The sequence below is a fragment of the Brachycentrus maculatus genome, unplaced genomic scaffold (genome assembly GCF_059751285.1).
Source record: "Brachycentrus maculatus isolate JH-2025_06_01 unplaced genomic scaffold, ASM5975128v1 h1tg000494l, whole genome shotgun sequence".
NCBI classification, from domain to species: Eukaryota; Metazoa; Arthropoda; class Insecta; order Trichoptera; family Brachycentridae; genus Brachycentrus; species Brachycentrus maculatus.
In genome coordinates, this window is record NW_028281241.1 from 492,223 (window position 1) to 513,715 (window position 21,493).

The window sequence follows — 21,493 nt, forward strand, 5'->3', positions numbered from 1 at the left end:
ACTTCTAAAATCGTTGAATAGACATCTCGTATGTGCTTTGGGAAGACGCCCGAAAGCATTCTCACATTTGACATTCGCGAGCAGTTCTTTGTGATCCTACCACACAAATATTATAATGATCTCGTGGCTGCCAGCTACGTGCTAAATAATCTACAGTAATCTACAATAATCTTAATTGAAATGGAGAAGCGCTTCGTCGCAGTGTATCTGACAGGGATAAGGGTTGTAATAATATTTCCTTTACAAGTTCCGAATCAACTGTCAGTAATGCCAACACTCATTTCATTTGGAAATATATTTATAGACATTACTGAAAATACAGAATATTTTACAATGCAAAACATTTAATGTCTTTTTTTGTATTTATGAAAATGAAAATTTGTGGTTTTATGTCCAAAAAACGAAGATAATCTGCAACATTCTATCTCCATCGCCTCAGTGTTTATGGCATAGTACCTTTAAATATATTTTGTATCTATGCGCATTTTTAATCTCCCCAAGTGAAGTCGTCCTCATTTCTTCTTATTTGCCCTCTATCTACTCGTACATATAATGCTACATAGGGCACTAAAAAATATGATATCGCGTTATCTTGTGGAAAATCGCATAAAGACAACGCGATTAGTATTTCATCAATTTCAGATGCTAGTCCGGGGGGATATATGAAAAAACACGTATAATAGTCATTATTCGTAATTTTATTTATCCAGTATGTAGTTAAAATTACTTATATTTTTAAACTTTTTACGAGGAAAATTAGGCATGAACAAGTATTTCATATACTTGGGCAGGAGTCAGAAAAATCGGCGGGTATGTATGAATGTGGAAGAGGCGAATATTGTTTACAAGGACAGATTTGTGTGGCGTTCTATTATTTCAGCTTAACCTGCGGGGAAGCGGCGTGATGGTTAGTTAGTTATTTATATCGTTTAATTACGGTGAAGTTTTTATTTAGGATAACTTACAGTTTAAATATTTAACCATTTGTTTTGGAACGTCCTGTATTCTATTGAAATGTAACAAAGACAAAACATACTTTATCATTTGATGATACACATGAAAAAAGTTTTACGACCGTTTTGTCAAAACTTCAGAGGCCACCAGATATCTATCATGTTTGTTCAGCATAACGTAGAAAAGTTTAACCGCAAACTAGCGATGTAACCGCACAAATTATATGGGGTTATCCGTCAGTTTAAGATTTCTAGACGTTGAAAAACTTGGTCTTTCTAACACAATGTCTAACATTCGTTCGGCGAATACTTGTTTTGAAAGTTTGTACAAGTCACGGGCAGCTTATTCGTTTATCTTTCCCAAGTCCAGATTCGGGGCAATCTGTTCCCAAAGATTGCATGCAAGACGTGATGCATTCCAAAATCCAAGTCAGCAATAATAGGAATCATAGCATCGTAGTTATGTGATAAATAAAAGATGAATTCGGCGAAAAAAAATCACAAGAACCCCGAAAAAATAATAATAATAATAAAAATTAAATTTTCTATTAAAGATATCAGTTTATTATTATTCGAATTATCGGTATTTTTTAAATATTTCTTAATAAAAACTATCAACTGAAGTAGGGCGGGCATAGTGCATTCAGGGTTACATAAAAAACGAAGAAAAAAACTTTCAAGATCCAAATTGACAAACTTTAAAATTCCTTTCAGCTGGCCGACAAGCGCAGCAATGTCTGAGTAATGACAAATTTAATCAAACTTTCTCATACACTTTGAGCGAAACGAGAGAGGTTGAACAAGAAAACAAGTTGAATAAAACGAACGGGAACTTTAAAATCTCAGTAATAATATAACGAGGCAGGACCGGAAAAGCGAATATTTTACAGGAGGTATATATTGATAATACGTAGCTGGTAATAATTATGCTAGACGGTAAAACTAACGATACGAGAGAGAAAAGTTCAGAGACATGTAAACAAGGTATGGTTAAAACTGTAGCCGAAAACAAAAGAAGCCGTTTTAATTTTATACCGCGAATCATTGTTGTGAAAGCGGAGAAATACATCAAAGAGTTCGATACGAACGATTCATCAATAAATATTCATATTGTTTATGTGATACAAAGTCGATGGATAATATACAAAACTAACAGCTTAAAGTTTGCGCAACTGCTAAAAAATAGTAGGAAAATAGTTTTTATTATTGTTTCTGAATACCAACGATTTTGTCACTTCATATTCAAGGTATTTCAAAGTGCATTTTTCCGTCTGTATTTCGGCAAAAGTTACATTGTACATCAATAGGCTATTGAACTCTAGATAGAACGGATTTTTAGTTTAAAACAGGCGGTTAAACAACAAAAACTACTTTGAAAATACAGGTGACCTTAATGGGCTACTAAAGGGGAAAAAACGTGTTAAAGACGAAAGCTTGATGTGCAAAAAAATTACGGTTGCCCTTCTTCAGCTAATACTCATAATAATGTCTATTTTATAAAAGGTAACAGTTATTTTCAATATAAAAAAAAACGCAGCTTTATTATGTTAATCATCTTCGATCTCGCAAAAGGTGCGATGATAATCGTACCTTCAATTTTCGCAATTTTTAGCACATCATGTTTAGCGTATCGCATACGTTTGACATTTTCGTGAGTAAAACAATATACTTATGTAACAATATACTTATTAGTCAGATATCGTTTTTTTTTTACATAAACGTATATTATTTGTTCTAATAACAAATCTAACCGTCAAACTGACGTTTTTAGAAAGCACAAAGAAAGAGAAATAAAAATACAGTTATATTTTTTTTTACTATAGTCATTACTGTCAATATTGGGCTGCGTTTACATTCATTTTCATCACACGGGATACAGAACGACCGTAATTAAGTACATAAATTTTAGTTTAACTGAATAAGGGTAGTAAAGAGGGGGTGACGATCGACCTAAACATCTTTTTTTACGTGGACTTATCGTAAATAAGGTCAAATGTAAACTGGGCGTCTGAATATCCAGAAACTAATTACAAATCTGACTATGTACAACATATCAAAAGCTTACACAAAAATCATGAAAAGAGCTGATTCTTTTATCTCTAAGTACCCAAAGATTGCCACTTAAATAACGTTATTGTGTCTAATATTAGATGCATCCACATAAGATTTCCTACTTGCAATTAAATTTGTAAACAAAATATTTACCAAGAATATTGTATGATATAAAAAATCATAAGTAAAAGATTTATGTCCTATGCACAGGAGGAGGAGAGGGAAAAACTGAAATAAACGAACAAATACAATACTAATAATATTTTATTTTCTCTTCCGTCGGGTACGAAAACCGAGTTTTATTTGCCTTATATCACCGACCGGAGCGTTAGATCGAGCGTTAGCAAAATTAGATTTACTTTTCCTTGGAAGTTATAACAAGGACGCAGATACGGTAACGAACCTTCGACCTTTGAAAATTGAGACCTTAGGCAAATTTGCAGAATACGGGAGTTTGAAATTATCGTTAACTAAAGGGAAACGAAAACAATATGTATGTAACGACGTATGCGATAGGGTGAATATGAGAGGCTTTAGCGCAACAAAAGGCGAGCTTCACTAAATCCGGAAACGTAAATTACCTATTAAAATAGTACTAATATATTTGAAGAGCTATAAATGGAGTTGTAGCATCAGACCTTATGGATTGGCGTCGTTATAATACCCCAGGAAAGCTAGTAAACTACTTTACACTGCCGATAAAGAATAATCCTACTTATGTTATTGCTTTGTTATGCACCCTTATTAACCTCATAAATATCAATGAAATAAAATGTTGCTAATTTCATATTAAAAGGTTGCTAATTTCATATAAATTTCAATTTCTGAACACTCGAAGGTGAAAAACCATCCCAGTAAGATGAAAATGAGAATCATAAAAATTGCTGAAATTTATGTTTCATATTCACACGTGTTTCGTGTTTGACAGACACCGTAGCGTCGTTGGGTAGACGCTCGACTGCAAAATGGCATCGTGGGTTCGATTTTCACCAATTGCAAAAATAAATTCAAGATTTTTTTTTCAATTAGTCTGGGTGCTTGTGATATATTTTTCACATTTGCCTTCCCTATCCTCACTATCCCATCTGCAGACAAGCCTCTATAATAGAGGCTTTGCAATTATTCTAATAAAAAAAGACATTTACTTGTCGGTCATACCTAGTGAAAATAATGAACAACTGAATTTAAACTAATCAATAATCATTATTAGTATTATTTTGAGGAGAAATATTTGTGTTGTTATTGTAAACATATTATATATTTTAATTTCATAAAATTTTTGTAGGCCTAAGCAGCTTGATATTAAAATAAGTATTAAGTTGTGGTCCGAACTCAGAAACAATAAGTCTGCGACACTAACTGCGAAAACTTTAACTTCTAAAAAGTTAGCTACAGGTTTGAGTTTACCATTAAACTGGCCTATATAATAATTATTAGACTGAAAAAGCTCCGTTGAAAATAATAACGGTGTAGAAAATGTGAATAAAGCTGTGAATATCTCGGCCAGTAGAAAATTTAATTTCTGAACGGTTAATGCGTAGCTTTGATTTCGCCGAAGCTGCGGTGGTATTACACAAAGCTTTAATTCATTACACGCTGCTGCGTCGGTGAAGTGTGCCCGTAATCTGAAGAACTTAATTAAACATGAGTAATCATTGAGATATTCCGAGTACTTTGTTGTTTATGTTCGTGTCCCCGCACATCTGATCTAATTGCTGTAAATATACGTATGCTGGTGGCAGGAACATCACGTTGATTAAGTCGCTATTTCAATATAAACAAGATCTGCTTTTACAGTATCTACTCAATGAATTAGGGCCACCCATTATTTTTTCGAATACTCTGAAATCTTTTGGATTATTATATTTATTTTACATAAATACTTTAAGTTTTCTATTGACATCTAATATCATGTATATTACCTTCAATAATATGTAAAATATACCTGGATTGTTTAAGCCTTTACAAAATTTCAAACCCTTTTTCTGAGAAAGGTCCCTAATTAGCACAGGTAGACAGATAGTTGAAAGTTCAAAAAATAGTCCTATCTCATTTATTAGTGAAGTTTCTTGAGTTCTGGTTGTTGTTTTGTTCAGAGAGGTTATATAGTTATCGTGTCTTGTGAAAAAAACTTAATTTTTAATTTTAGTTCATAAAGTATAATTTTTTTTTGTAAACACAAGTGTTTTTTTTGAAAAGGATAAAATGGGAAAAAGTAAAGACATTTCTGAGGGAAAAAAGTCTAGTGTTATAGTGCTACTGAAATTAGGAATACTATCTAATAGAGAAATTTCAAAAAAAGAAAACGTTTCTCGCCAAACAGTGGACAGAATTTCAAAATCAATAAAAAATCAGTCACCCGCCACCAGCAATCGGCGAAAGAACTGTCGTAGGATTAGAAAAACAACACAGAGGACTGATCGAAAAATCGTTCAAAGTGCCTTAGAAAACCGTAGTGCATCAGCAAAAACATTAAAAATAAAATTGGAAGAAGAGGGTATAAATATATCGGTATCAACACTGAGGCGACGTCTTTACGAAGTAAATCTGAAATGCAGGCGCCCTGTAAAAGTACCAAAATTGACACCACGAATGAAAGCGGATCGATTAAAATGGGCCAGGCTACATCGAAATTACTCGGTAGATGATTGGAAAAAGGTATTTATTTAAATTGAATTTTCAACATATCATTTTAGTAAATAAACTTATATATTTGTATTAAACTTAAATTTTCATTATTTTTCAGGTCATCTTTAGTGATGAGTGCCGGTTAGAAGCCGTGACAGAGGGCCGTCGATTCGTCAGGAGAACACCAATGGAACGTTACAATGAGGCCTGTGTGGTAAAAGTTATCAAACACCCCCCTGCAACAATGATATGGTCATGTATTATTAACAATTTACCTGGGCCGTTGTTTTTCGTGGAAGGAACAATGAACCAAAATTCCTATAAGCAGGTCCTCGAACGAATTTTATTGCCCTTCTACCATACACTCGACCCAACAGAAGGTCCATACACCTTCATGCAGGATGGGGCACCTTGCCACCGGGCTAAATCAATAATAAATTTTTTGTCTAACAAAAATCTGCCTTTGCTCCCCTGGCCTGGAAATTCTCCGGAACTTAATCCTATAGAAAACGTATGGAGCATGTTAAAAAATAAGGTATACTCATTTCCAAATCCGACAGTAGACTGTCTAAAAAAAAATATTCAAAAAATTTGGTCAGAAGACGAAGAAAAAAAAACATGATAAAACAGTGGATTTTAAGTATGCCAAAAAGAATTGAGGCAGTTATTTCTGCCAAAGGTGGAAATACTAAATACTAACTATATTTATATGAAAATATATGCATAATTTAAGCGTAATAAAGTGTTCATGTGTAAATAAAATTCACTGTTGTTTTATTCAAGGTTTTCTCTGAGTTATTCCTGTTTGAATTGAGAAATTGCGCGAAATTCTGCGTGGCCCTAATTCATTGAGTAGATACTGTACAATTTGGCTTTGGGGTACAGTTTTTTGTTTGTTGAAAATGTGGGTATGCCAAAAAAATGATGGTAAAACAAAGACAAAATAATATTTCATTTATAGGTACGAATGATAAACCACTCAGGATTCAACTCGGAATACGTGGAAATTAGACTATTAACAAAAATGGTACAACAATACGGAAGCGAATATTTAATTGAATTAATGCGTCTTTGACAGAAAAATAAAACTAGATATTAAGTTATTACAACAGGCTGTATTAAAAGAAAAACATACTTATTAATGTTTTTAAAGTAATGCAACTTCTAACGCACCTGTATAGTTTTAAATTTAAATCTAGACCTGAAATGAACAATTTATTTTCGATAATTAGGTATAAAACAAGCTCCTCACCATTCATCGTTCACTTTGTGTAATACCACTTAAAAGGTATTAAGAATATATTAAAAATTATTACTAGGCATATATTTAAAATTACGTAATTCAACAATAACAAATAATTCAGTATTTTAACCTTTTCTCAAAAAGATATTTGATTTGCAACCAGTTCTTAGTATGCATATAAGATACATATCTTGATTTCTCAGAATATAGTGCCAAGGTACCCCTTAAAGTGATAATTATCCATAAAAAATATGTAGCTGTGAAATCATACAAAAAATTCCAATAAAAAAATAAAAATAAAAATAAAAATAAAACATTGCGACTACGACCCTGTCGAAGGACGCAATTCAGTGATTAGAAATCCATGGGCCAATGGATAAACGGGTGTTAGTGTTTAAAAAAAAGATAGATCCTAAACAAACATATAGACCCGTTTGTGTACTTTAAACACAATTAAAACTTAAACGATATACAATCGCGACACGTTACAAAAGGTGAACTAGATAGAGGACACAGTTTAATACATGATAAAACAAAGGCACCAGTGACATTTGCATTTTGTAGTATCGTTTTGTTGTAATCTGAAACCAGAATTAGTCAACGGAGAGTACAATGTTTATTTTTCAAACAAAATATTTTTGAGTTGTAATCATTTACGGACAGATCAAATAAAAAGATTCCTCCCTAAACTCTCTCTATCTTTAACTTGTTCCATGACCGCGAGAAATGTAGTCGAATCGTACACCTAGTGGCTGATATCCCAGGAGACCATAAAATGTCTTCGAGTAATTTACAACCAATATAACGATGAATTCATTAAAAAAAATAAAGTCCTATATAGCAACAGGTGCGAATAAAGAAAAGTTACAAGTACATTCAATTAATGAATAAAACGTAACATTTCATGAATAAAACACAAATTTACAACATTTTTTGGTGCGTCCAAATTCTCGTTCACGTGTCACGTTCGAAAATCATATTTTCAGGCGTCTCCCAGTATGTAAAATAATCCGGTTAGGATCTTGCTTACATGTTAATAAAGGTTCTCTGGTAAATAAAAGCTTTCTGAAATCAACAATAGATGGATCCAGTGAACTCACGCATAAAGCGTCATGAGATTTATGATATATGTATGTAGGAGTTACCAAAAAATTTAGTAGTGTGGTTGTCAATCATGGAATGGTGAATATTACACGCGTGTAAAGTGATAACTTAACCAGCCTATGAAAGGTCATAAGCGCTGTAAATACCCAAACATCCATATACTTCTTCATACATGTTGAGATGTCAAGATGTAAAACATAAATTGTGCGTAAAAAAGATTAAATTTCTTATTGATAATACACGGTATTGCTAGTACAAACACTAGATGTCTCTTACTACACGCTAAACTAGTTCGTGACGCCGGTAAAATATTTTACTATAGTTACGTAAACATCAGCAGACAAGATAAAGCGACTATTTAGAGAATCGGGATATTTTCACCAGACTGGACCGCGACTGGCCGAATGGTGAATGGTCCCCTACATGCACTGAAATACAGTAGGTAGGTACGCGAGCACACGGGAGTCATTTCTCAATGGACTGCAGAGGCAAGGGTGTGGATGTGGATTTATTTTAGGAAAATCGATAGCGACAGGAACTCCATCGTAATACGGTGATCGGGCGGATCATTGATAGAATATTTACGGCTATAAATATTCCGAAACTAATTTTACATTCCGTTGCCTTTTTTGAACTGATGTCGCTATCGGTTTATATTGATAGAACTGGGTCACTTTTACCAAATTAATAAAGTCTGAAAATGTGCCTAACTTATTGGATGATATCGATGAAAAATAGACCTAAATCCCTAATTATCAATTAAATGAAAATAGGGATTAGCGATTACAAACTATTTTTTTTTAATGAAGGAAATGTTTGTGTTCTCGCTATGTACGGAAATATTTTATGTCAAATTTATACTATTATGGAAGGCTTAAGCGGCCCGTTAAAAAATAGAAACCAAGTTACCATATGTAGAGTGGGCTTGAACCCAGAAACTCTGTCTCTGAGTCTGTGGGACTGATTGGACTAACTATCTGATGGACTAACCATGGGACCTGAACCCTTTTTTTGTTTTTGTTTTTAATGAAATAATATTTTTTTTTAAATATCGTTTGAAAATTTTTCTCACTTTTTGTCACACAAATATTAATTCCGTATTAAATTACCAGAGCTCTGCCCTGCGGTAAAACTTCTAAGCGAACGTAAAATTTTACCTTTAAACATAAGTAGTCCTTAAGTTTAGCGAAATTTTAAAGGCAATTTATTACTTACTATAGCAGATTACTGTTTATTTTCTATGATCCGTGTACTATTTACTCGTAATGTGTTCTTGTTAAAATATTTACATATCCTATAAAAATATTTTAAATCCAATTTTTTCATCAAAGTTAATGTTTTTAATTACTTATATTTTTTAATATATATTTTTTACATCTGTGTTTTTGTTTCGCGGAGACCCAACCAAATGACCTGACGTGGGTTGTCGATAGAGTAATTTTTTATAGTTTTTTGTTGTTGTTGATCGTTGTGGGTGAAGCGGGTATCTAGTCGTGCACTAGAGGTTTTTTATACTTTTTAGTAATTACTTGTTGAACAATGATATCCATTTACAATATTCCATGAACCGGAAGCGACTATATGTGTCTGTGGTCATCCATTTTGACTGGTCTTTCCAATTTCTAGCTAATGATAAACGAAAAATCGATACGATACAAAAAGTGACAGCTGAGATCGGAAGCACTTGGTCATAAACAAAAACAAATAAAATATGCTTAAAAAATAATTGGATTTTATTTTGTTGCATTTCAGTATTTCACTTTAATAAGAACGTACCACTTGACTTTACATTACAGATTACAAGTATACTGAAGGAGTTAAGTTCCCACGTAAGTTCATGCAGTGACACGTCATATGGAATTTATTATATCATATGAGTATAAAAAATCTCTCCTCGATGTAAAGCGAGTGCAACAAACGCCTTGAACTGAACGAACACATGGCGTCTCGATACGAGAACTCCTACAAGACGATCCTATCTCTTTACCAAAAGTCCATTGAAAGCTATATACACTTGACGTGTATAATGTTTACTATTTGAACAGATGGATTGATGGAAAAAACGGTTTTATTGTTCCGATAATTACTTGAACATGAGGATAATATCCTAGAGTTTTAAAGCAATGTTAAGCATAGGAAAATAAATAATAATGCATTTATTATTATTACTATTTCAAACAATAAACTTGCCTTTATAGATACGTAAAAAATACTGTTCAGAATGAAAACGACGTAACGACGTTTAATCATTACTATTCACAATTATTTCAAAATTTAGGGAAAATTCACTTCATTACATATATCTTCCTATTACTAGACAAAAATATCAATGATAGACTGTTTAAGTTTGATGATTCAACTGCGCATTTTTTACACTGCCATTTAGAAGAATACAACTATGTTGTTATACTTAAACAATAGTTACCATATTTTAAGTATAATTTTTTTTATTTTTTTTTTTACCAGTAATACAACGATATTTTGTCAATAGAGTACATAAAATTGTGGATAAGCTTGATTTTTTAAAAACTAAGGTATCAAAATAAAAAATAAAAAACATGAGGTACCTTGTATCTAGTTATAAATGGAACTCATTTTTTGATACAACCTTACACAGTACTTAAGATATCGGGCCATAAAAGACAGGTTTATATTCGTCTTAAAGTCAAATACATGATTAAAGAAACCTTTCTACCTGTCCTCTCCTTCGGGAGATAAATGAATGTAGGCGTGAACGGAACAGTGAACAGTGTACCCGCCGCCATACCTCTATCTCGTAATAAAAAAAAAGTTTCTCTTGATTTATATTTTATGGGTGTCGTTAAGGGGGCTAAAGATGTAACAGGATAAAGGACCAAAGTGTTATATTACGGATTACCAATATAATACAGGCGGCCTTCGTTATCCGCGGGGCTAACGTATCGCCAACACACCGCGGAGGGTGAAACGAGTAGTCTATATAAAATTGAGGAGTCGGTGCATCTACCGTTCCTACAGAATTAGTACATTTCCAAAAAAAACATTAAAATACTGTAAATGTATGGAAAAATGTCGATGAAATTTTTAATAAAATTTAACAAGAATGTTAACGCAAGATTAATGTGGTGAAAAAACGAAATACATTCCCTTTTCTCCTTCCTTTTAAGGAGTTTCTAAAATTCATGGGGCTCCAATAAACTTTGAATTCCCCTTTCGTAACAATATTCCAATATCTTCCTACTTATTCCAATACTCCACAACGATGGGGAAAACGAATATAGTATCATGCGTTCTGAAAAAGCCAGAAATATGACCCACCAAATATTATTTTAGTGAAATGCTTTTAAAAAGCCATATAAATTATTAAACAAGAAGTGATGTCTTAGTAACCTGAATTGAAACAAGTAGACAGAACGCGGATATTCGTTAAAATGTCGTGCGGGCGACATTTCTAGATGTGGCAATTCCGTAAAAAATCCGTTGTTTACAGTAGTACATTTTTTCTCATTAGTTGCATACTTTATGACGATACAGTAAGATAATACTATGACTTATTAGTAACCCAACTTATGGTATTATTTCATAATTTTTATCGATATAGCTTAACAGCTGATAAACGAAATCGGAGGCATTGTAACCGTGTACAACGAAGGATGTCCGTATAATATTGCGTGGCACAATTCATCAGCCTATAGGCGTACATTAAGTTAAAAACGAGTAAGCATTATACTGTTAGTTTTATTTAAACTTTGTCATGGAAACCTCATGATGTACTCACATATAAATTAAGTTGTAAAATGTTTGTACTTTTGTCTACATAACTTTTTGGAGAAACTAAATTATATTATAAGCTTATCGCTAAATTGAAATTTAATACATTATGGGGGTGTCCAAATACTTGTTCACAAATCTAGATTATCTCCAATAGTATGGTTATTTTTCATAAAAATAAAAAGCTTCTATTCATCTCACCAATAGATGTCTATGGTGAAGTGATAGTGATTTAAGATTAATGTTGCAAAATTGGTTTATATATGTATATAGAACTTCCAAGAATTTGAGTGGTGTGGTTGTCAATAATGGGTAGAATTGGTGAATGTTACACGTGTGTAAAGTGATCACTCAAACCAGCCTATGACGGTCGTCAGCCTCGTAAATACCCAGACTTCCATATTCTTCTTCATCTTTGATGAGATGTCAAAAAATAACATGAAATTTAATAGTTTTAGAAGCATGTTCGCGTTGTGAGTTCTATGATTAAGTACGAGTATTAAATTAAATGTAAACGAAGTGAGTTTCTGGATTCGGATTTTTGGTCTCTATTTTGGGAAACATTTAATTATAAATGTGTAATTATAACAACTGGATTAGCCACAATTTTCCAACGTGTAAATAGAAATAAATAAATATTGGGAGATAATTATTTTAATAGCAAACAATGCTTAAAAATTACAATTAGAGTTACAATTATTTTTCGTTAATGAAATTTGTATCTATCAAGCACATCGTTTACATAGCTACCATATTGAGAGTAAATTGTGATTGTTGTATGATGATTTAGTAGAGTATGTTTACCGCCTCCGTAGTGTAATGGTCAGCAGGCTTGGCTACCGCACCGGAGGTCCCGGGTTCGATTCCCAGGGAGGGGGGTCAAATAAATATACCAAGTGATTTTTTCTCTCTAATATTTATTCAATACTACCCTGGACTGGTATCTGAAGCGGAGGGCCGATCACCTTTCCTTTTTGTATTAACGGTCAAGATAACACTGCATTTATATGATGCAGTGCCCTATGCACCATCGGGTGCGGATGAGGGTTTGAAGAAGAATATATTTAGAAAAGCTATCTCGATTAGCACCCTCATTATAAGCAAATAAAATAAAAACTTAGTATGAAAATATAAAATAATAAAACTATTCATGAAGATGATAAAGCCTTACGAAGTAACGATCGCAGATATTAAAATCCTTTATTGGAGTAAGAAGTTTTCTTAAATAATAAATTGGCTATGGTTAGAGTCGGCTATAATGGGGGCGATAAAGTTAAAGTAAAGAAGTTAATACAGAATAAGAAATAACAGTTTGGTAACCAAATAACGTTGTAAAATTTAAATATTTCATTTCCTCGACAAGCTCATTATCCTTAGTGGCGATAAAATAAACGATAAGTCGAACGTTATCGTGCTCGGCTAATATAGGTCGAGTCTGGCTAATAGCTGATAATACTTTGGGGCGAACTTTTAAGGTGATTCATAAAGACGAATTCATACAGGGAGATTATATCGCGTTCCGTCTTACTGCTTACTAGGGGAAGGTGTTAGAAAAGATTATTCGAAGCAACGCTACTTATTATTTAACAGTATATCGGTATATTCGATTTTTTACTAGCATCTCAACATAGGTGAAGAAATTATACAGATGTTTTATTTTTTTAAGCATTTATTTGATAAATACATATATAGCTCACTCCTTTCAAGAACGTCATAAATAAAAAAACTTCATTTTTCAAGGTAACGTTTTTAAAGTTTAAAAATGTAACACAATGTATTAAAAATAAATATCAAGCCACTTATTGAACTTTTTACTGTGCAACAGATCTTTTTAGGTAGAACCTGAAGGTTTTTTCTCCATTTGAAAAATATTTAGTATATTTGAAAAAATAATTAAACAATACATTTTCTTCAAAATTCAAAAACAACATTTTCTGCCCTGTAGCGGGTAAATATTAAGTTAAAAATATGCCTCTTTTGGGATATAGTACATTTTCTGGGCATTCCAAAAACATGCACAACTGAAAATTGTCGATATTTAATTCATGGCGTTATACATATATATATATATATATATATATATATATATATATATATATATATATATATATATATATATATATATATATATATATATATATATATATATATATATATATATATATATATATATATATATATATATATATATATATATATATATATATATATATATATATATATATATATATATATATATATATATATATATATATATGTATAAAGCCATGAATTAAATATCGACAATTTTCAGTTATAGTTATATATATATATATATATATATATATATATATATATATATATATATATATATATATATATATTCATTTACAAATTCATAAACATGATTAACATGTTGTTTTTTGCAGAAAGCCACCAAGCCACCTTATGTGTTTTGTCGGAGGAGTTCTTTTTACATGTGTTTTTTTTAAAATGTTTTTTAAATGTAAATGACAGTCTTTATGAGAGTATTTGCAGGGCTTAAGACCTCTCACTGGCCGGTGTATCACCTTATACACTGTGTAACATTCACAGTTCAACCCATCATTTTTAAAAATAGCGTTCAAATCATAAAATATGACAACTTATGCCATATATTTTCAGCATTTATTAAATTAATACAATAAAATACCTGTTATTTTTTAACTGTGCAAACAAATCGCTTAGGCGGTTTCATTGAGCGCTATCGATTTATTACATCTAACAAAAAAATACACATAATATATTTGATTCCCATAATATATCATAATATATTTAATTCAAAGGGGGGGGGGGGTCAAATAAATATTAGTGATTTTTTCACTGTAATATTTATTCAATATAACCCTGGACTGGTACCTGAAGCGGAGGGCTGATCACCTTTCCTCCATGTGTTAACGATCAAGATAACACTGTGTTTATATGACGCAGTGCCCTATGTACCATTGGAGTACGGATAAGGGTTTGAATGAATGAACAAAAAAAATACACGTAGAACTATAAAATGCGAATGAAAAGTAAATGAGAATTAAAAAGGGGTTTTATTTGTAATTCTAAAACGAGATCAATCCAAGGCTTTACATGGATCCGAATAAAAGGCTTATTCAATATTGCCCCAGTCCTTCCGCATAATGGGTTGCGAGTGACAGGCGGATATGTTGAATTCTTCCAGGGAATAAATTCTCTTCGGGTTGGAAGGAAATAGACCTGGCTTTATATTTTACGTACCATGTATGGTATGTATATTACATGCCTACAGGTATACAGAGTGTTCTATTCGAATGTTAAAACAAAGCATTTAATCTGTACTTATTTAATTTCTTACTAATAATATTAGTGTATAACAACTCACCGAGATTTTTATGTCTACCGGTTTCGAGACGTACCAGTCTCTTCGTCAGGACAATCACTATTACAGCATGCAAACAATAATGTGTTTGCATGCTGTAATATGTGTTTGTTTGCATGCTGCATGTGTTTGTTTGCATGCTGTAATAGTGATTGTCCTGACGAAGAGACGGGTACGTCCGAAACCGGTAGACATAAAAATCTCGGTGAGTGGTTATATATACTAATATTATTATCATTTTTGTAAAAAAATAAATAAGTAAAAATGACTAACCACGAAGTAAATGCTTTAAATATTAATAATATTGAGAACATTTAATCTGTGTTTGTTAAGTGTAGAGAAAAATTAAATGTTATAAGATCATTTTTAGTAAACCACCTACATGATACATTTCAAACAGTAGCGTTTAGGAAAATTTTAAAGAACAATTTTGAGAAATTTATCTAACTTTACTAACATTTAATGAAAATCATGCAAAAAAGTTATATTGTACACTACTGACTTCTGCAACAGTATACAAAACAACTTACAACACTACCATACACAAAATAACAATGTTATTTTTTGACATATCAACATAGATGAAGAAGAATATGGAAGTCTGCATTTACGGGGCTTACGACCGTCATAGGCTGGTTTAAGTTATCACTTTATACACGTGTAACATTCACCAATTCTACCCATGTTTGACAACCACACTACTGAAATTCTTGGAAATTCTATACATATAGTTCTACATACATCCAATTTCGAAACATTGTGCTTGAACCACTAGAATTTCACTAGAGACATCTATTGATAAGTTGAAAGAAGCTTTTTATTGAGCAGAAACTCTTTCAAGTGAACAAGTATTTAGAAACAAACACTCAAAATGTTGTAAATAACAACGTATTGATTGCACTATAAATTGATTCCAATTATTGGGAGGTATTAAGTTTTTTTACGCTGCGTGCCGCGGCGGACCCTCGCAGAGGCCTAGCGGAGCCCCAGGGCTCTGCGGGGCACACTTTAAGAACAGCTGATGCAGATGTTGACGAGGATATGACAAGAATTAAGAATGATTAGGAATCGAGAAACGATATGTCCGAATGAACCAGGAGAAATTAATACTAAAATTACCCTTGAACTAGAGGTCCTAATGCGCTAGTTAATTTCATTCGTCTATAAAATACGAGTATGTTTTAAGGAGAACAAACTCTTTGTAATCGGAATCTCGTTAGCATTTTCATGAACAGCTCAGCGGGGAGTCCCATACGCTGCACGCACTAGTTACCCTAGTACCTACAAAAAAACATAAAATATATAACAGTAAAATTACCCTTATAATGTTGAAATTAAATCAATTTTATACGATACAGCAATAAAACATTACGACACAAATTTATTTTTATAAATACACCACGAAGGTAAGGAAGCTAAGGTACAGGCAAATAATAAGAACAGTCGTAACGTTTATCTCCATACAAAAGTTCTCTTAAAGGTTTACGGGAATTTATAATGTACAAACTTAAAGTAAAATATGTAAACATAAAAAGCAACAGAGATAAATATGAATATTTCAGTGTGTTTAAGGCCTAATGGAAATATATGAAAATAAGTTTTTATATCTCTTAATAATGCATGTCTCACGTGTCGGGTTGTGGTTACGTGGTTAGTGTCGCGGACTCTCGAATCAAAGTTTCTGAGTTCGAACCCACTCTACCGCAATTTGATACCTATTTCTAATAATGAGCCGTTTAGGCTTACAGAAATGGTGTGAAATTGAAGATTTTGTGTTGATAATAAAAACACAAACATTTGTCTTTTTTAACTAAATAAACGTCGTAAGAGAATGAGTAAAAAATGTGCCAAAACATCCCCGTAATTAAATTCGAGTTCATAGAACTAGTATAATACTATAAGATGCCCAAAAAGTGAAAGCATCAACCGCTGTTATAATGCCCTAATAGAAATATTATAAAATTACGTCGACTTAGCCGACCTCTAGTAGCATTATGAAATAAGGTTAAAAGATGAACCAAATGACTGAGCTTATTCCAAAGCCACGTGCCGTCCCGTCCGTCGGAAAGTTTAGGCCGAAGCACCGGTGATTTAATATTTTACATTAACACATAGAGGCGCGGCTCGAGTCTAGAATAACGATGAGATTATAACGAGTGCCGGCGCACGGTCCCGGAACGAAATTCAGCTAACCAAAAGTCAGTTTTCGACACTGCCGGAATTGTCCAATTGCAGCCAGCCAGTAGAATTGCATCGTTACTTTATCTAATCATTACGTCTTGAAAGTAAATACCTGCAATGAACCCAGCGTTTGCAACCCGAGCTTCCGAGGGTATATTAATCTTTCAAATTTTACGTTGTGCTCTGAACGATCCGATAATTTTTACGTTTAGAAAATTATGGTGTTTAAAATTGATGTGTGGTGTGTACTTTAAAAGCCCTTTATTTAATGAAATATGTAATCTTCAGATAGTTATAGATCCCCCTATCTAACGATTTCTAAATTTTCGAGTATTTATTTGATTTTTTTTTAATAAGACTACAACTTTAATTTTGTCATAAGGTAATTTATCACAGCATTTTACCTTAAATAGTCGACTTATAAGATATAATAAATTATTCTTCTCAATTTGACTTTCCCGTACATATGCTAGAAACAATTTTCAGCTTCTACGCGAAAATTTTATGTTTTCAATAACAATTAATAAATAAAAACGTAAATTCTTACTAAAACGCTATTAAAAGGAAAACCGTAAAATCATTATTTGACTACAACTGTGTTGTTTCGGGAAAGAAATTGAAGGATTTCTTCTCAAATTCCTGGAATTAAATGCAAAACAGCTTGCAGAAAAATGATGAAGCATCTAATCGTGCTCCAATTTCTGGCGAACCTTTAGATGATTTTTTCTCTGTGAAGTAACAAATAAAGCGGAGGAGAATTTAATATCTTCTTCAAAGGAATTGGACGACAAAGGAATATGTCCTACATACGCAGTTATAAAAGTCCATTATAGAATCCAAGATCAAAAGAATTTTAACTTAATATGTACCTTGTTTTAGATTTCCTATGAAAACGAATTTACGTTATGGAAAAGAAATTGTTGACATTTTATAATAATTAGCTATTTTTACAATGTGTTTTTGCGAAACAATTAACGTTTAAGAAAAGGGTAGGTATGTATTTTTTAAATCTTTTTGCTTCGTGTTAATCTATTGTAAGTATAGTCCACTTAGACATGATTATTGTAGAAAAATGTTTTTAAAAAACAAAAACGATGCTTAAAAAAGTGTTTTTATTTTCTATGTTTTAAATATCGAAAATATAGTACTTGCACATTATTTGTTGATATTTTCTTGTTTATATGACATATTATAATTCCATTTTTTTGGACGACAAAAAAATTAATAAAGTGATTTTTCTACTTTTGGTTACCTAAAATTGTGTTTAGAATCTCTGTGCGGCGTTTCGGATAGTACGGGAAACGATGACTTGACATTTTTAATACATGACTGGGAAAGGTCTTAGTTAAAGCGTTTAAACCTCCCCCGTATATTTTTTTCCCAAAAAAATCCTAATGCCCCAGAGAAAATCCGTCGGAGCTTTCATTTGCAAGTTACTACGAGGAGAAAAATATGAACAGAATGGGTAATTTTGGAATATAAATCTTTCAATAACATCGCAGGGTTTAAAATTTATAGCAAACATGAAAATGTTAACGTTAAAGGTTTAATAGTATTTTTAAAATCGACCATACACAAATAAAATTTTATAACATTTTGACAGTAGGTACTAAAGAGTTGAACGATAGTCTTTTTAAAAAAAATCAGTTATAAAGCAAGGCAAATATCTGCATATATTATTTGTACCCGGCAAGCATAAATCAAGGGGAGAAATTCGGTCCACTTGCTCCAATAGCGTAGGGATGGCTATATTTACGGTTCTGAGATTTCAGATGTAAAGTGAAACGACAAGTAATATCTCCAATGCGAAAGTTTCGCATTTGCGTCGCCAGAAGTGAGAATACTGTCATGCATGGATTTGTGGAACGACTCTGTCGAGAAGACAGCGGTGACAAATCATTTCCGAAAGAACGTCAAACCCCTTCGGCATCATGCTATCCGGGTATCAGAAATAAAAAAGGGTAATTTTAACCAAATTCACGAGTCAAACAAAACGTTACCCTTTTTTATAAGACCGTAAAAATATATATATTTTACCAAAATGTAATCGAGGTATATCGAACATTTTATTTAAACTGAATTTGTATTAAGTAGTCTATTAAAATATAAGTATTTATTTATTTGTTGGAATAAGTATGTACAAAATACTGCACACACAACAAAAATGAATCTTTGTTATTACGAGAACATATCGTCAAAATTTATGTGTTCGGTGTATGTCTACAAAATCAATCAGATGGGGATTTATAGGTCAACGCAGGTATTTTTAATCCAGTCTTTAATATAAATATATCGTATTTAAATGCATTAAAATTATTTGATAGATTGACGGATTGGTGTCTCAGCTCCGTCTTTATTATTAGGCAATCACAAATCAACTAATTATCTGAGCATAAAAGCATGTTCCATCAAAATGCTAAATGACACCAATATTTTAACAACATTTCAAACAAATCGCACTTCTACTTTTAGACTGCTAATAACTCTATTACTACTACTACATCCAAATGACGGGTCAAAATAGATTAGGAAATAAAATAAAAGGTCAAATGTTTTAAAAATTATATTCATGCCCTGGTATAGACACCAAAGGATTTGTAAATATAAAATAAATAAAAAATAAAACACAAAGAGAAATCCGGTCAGTCTAGAACCGTCAAGTGAACGGAGCTTGGGGGACTCGGGGACCCTTGACAGATTAATAAACAGGAGAGTTATTAAAAGGGTCATTGAAGATCCAAAGGACCATCGACTAATAACAATATTCAATGGATAACATCAATTTGATGGAAAAAAGCGCGTGCTGACAAAGGGTCAGCAGGGCTTACGATCTGTAATTAATTTTACTGAAAAATAGGTGATACTCGTATTTTTCGATACAGCAAGACATTGCCGGTTGTAAAATTGGTGACCAATTTAAGCCCGAAGAGTGCCTACACAGTGTAAAATTTTAACATAAATAATTTTATAAAAAAAGGTTTATTGTGAGTAAATAGGTCCGGTCCATTCTGTGTTCTAATAAAAGTACCAAATATTGCAATCCAAAAATAAAATTTGAAATATCATGATTAAAACAAAATATACTTCAATACTCCAAGCACCAAAATTCAAAGGACACTTGTAAAAAAATATATAAGCACACTTTTAGACTTTTTCAAGGTCTCCCTGACCGTCTCCGACCTCCTTGGAATACTGTTCAATTATTTTTTTAAACCCTAATTTATTTTATGCTCAAATTTACCGCATATAAATCGTTGAACAACATGCATATTTTTTTTCATATGAGAGGTTAACTTATAACGGCATCCCACTATATAGCAGAATTACGATGATTGGTTTTGTGCATCATGCATAGGATTCAAATACAATCGGCGTACTTATACACTATCTGTTGAAATGGCTAAGAATGATTAACATATGAATATGGAAGTACATTACCTAAGTTAGAGAATTCTGAAGATGGTCATAGTCAGTGTCGCGATCTGTAACAAAAGGATTGAACATTAAATTATGATGCCTACTTATTTAAATTTTAATGTATTTGTTTTTAAGAATTCAACCTAGCGTTTCGTCCGTACAAACTGCTAATTATTTTGATTTTAATTATATATTTAATAAATTGTTATACACAATCACCAAAAAGTGTGCGTGCGAAAGGAAAAAAAACTTCCATAAATTGTCATATTGCTAAGAAAAACTGAGTAATATCTTATATTCAAAGAAAACTATACAGGACAATGAGAATGGCCTGGATTGTGCTTCACTGAAACTGCAAAGAAAGTGGGATGATAGATAGTTGTAATGAAAAACCAAATCGTATATTTCGAGATGACAGAGAAAGGAACGTAAAAAGAATACCCAAGAAATAAGTCTCTATAAGCAACGTACTAAATAAGTACTTAATATCAATTGCACTATCAAGTTATATAAATTTTAAAGGTAGATCATTCTGAAGTCTTAAAACATTTATGTAAAATGAGTTTCTAAATGGACGCACTACCAATGTATGTTATTAATTCGTCTAAATTAATTATAGATGCGCCCAGTAAATATAAGATTTAAAAAAAAAAACTCAAAACATTTAAGTATATGCATGTTTTTCACTTTTGCGTATTGGTATTGTACATTGCCCGTCTACATTGGACAACGTCATCATATGTAGTTGTAGATAAAAAATCATATAGAAAGATACCACTAGACCAGCTATCGGAATGA

At 32.1% G+C, this 21,493-nt stretch overlaps 1 protein-coding gene across 2 annotated transcripts in view; it reads right to left on the bottom strand.

The window, feature by feature from the left end:
- tty (tweety) overlaps positions 1 to 20,760 on the bottom strand; it is an 87,258-nt gene extending 66,498 nt beyond the window's left edge. For both annotated transcript variants that reach the window (XM_088272335.1, XM_088272332.1), the window contains exon 1: positions 20,717 to 20,760. The gene's annotated coding sequence lies outside the window, so the exon portion shown is untranslated. The remainder of the gene's footprint in view (positions 1 to 20,716) is intronic.
- Between the last annotated feature and the right edge of the window lie 733 nt (positions 20,761 to 21,493).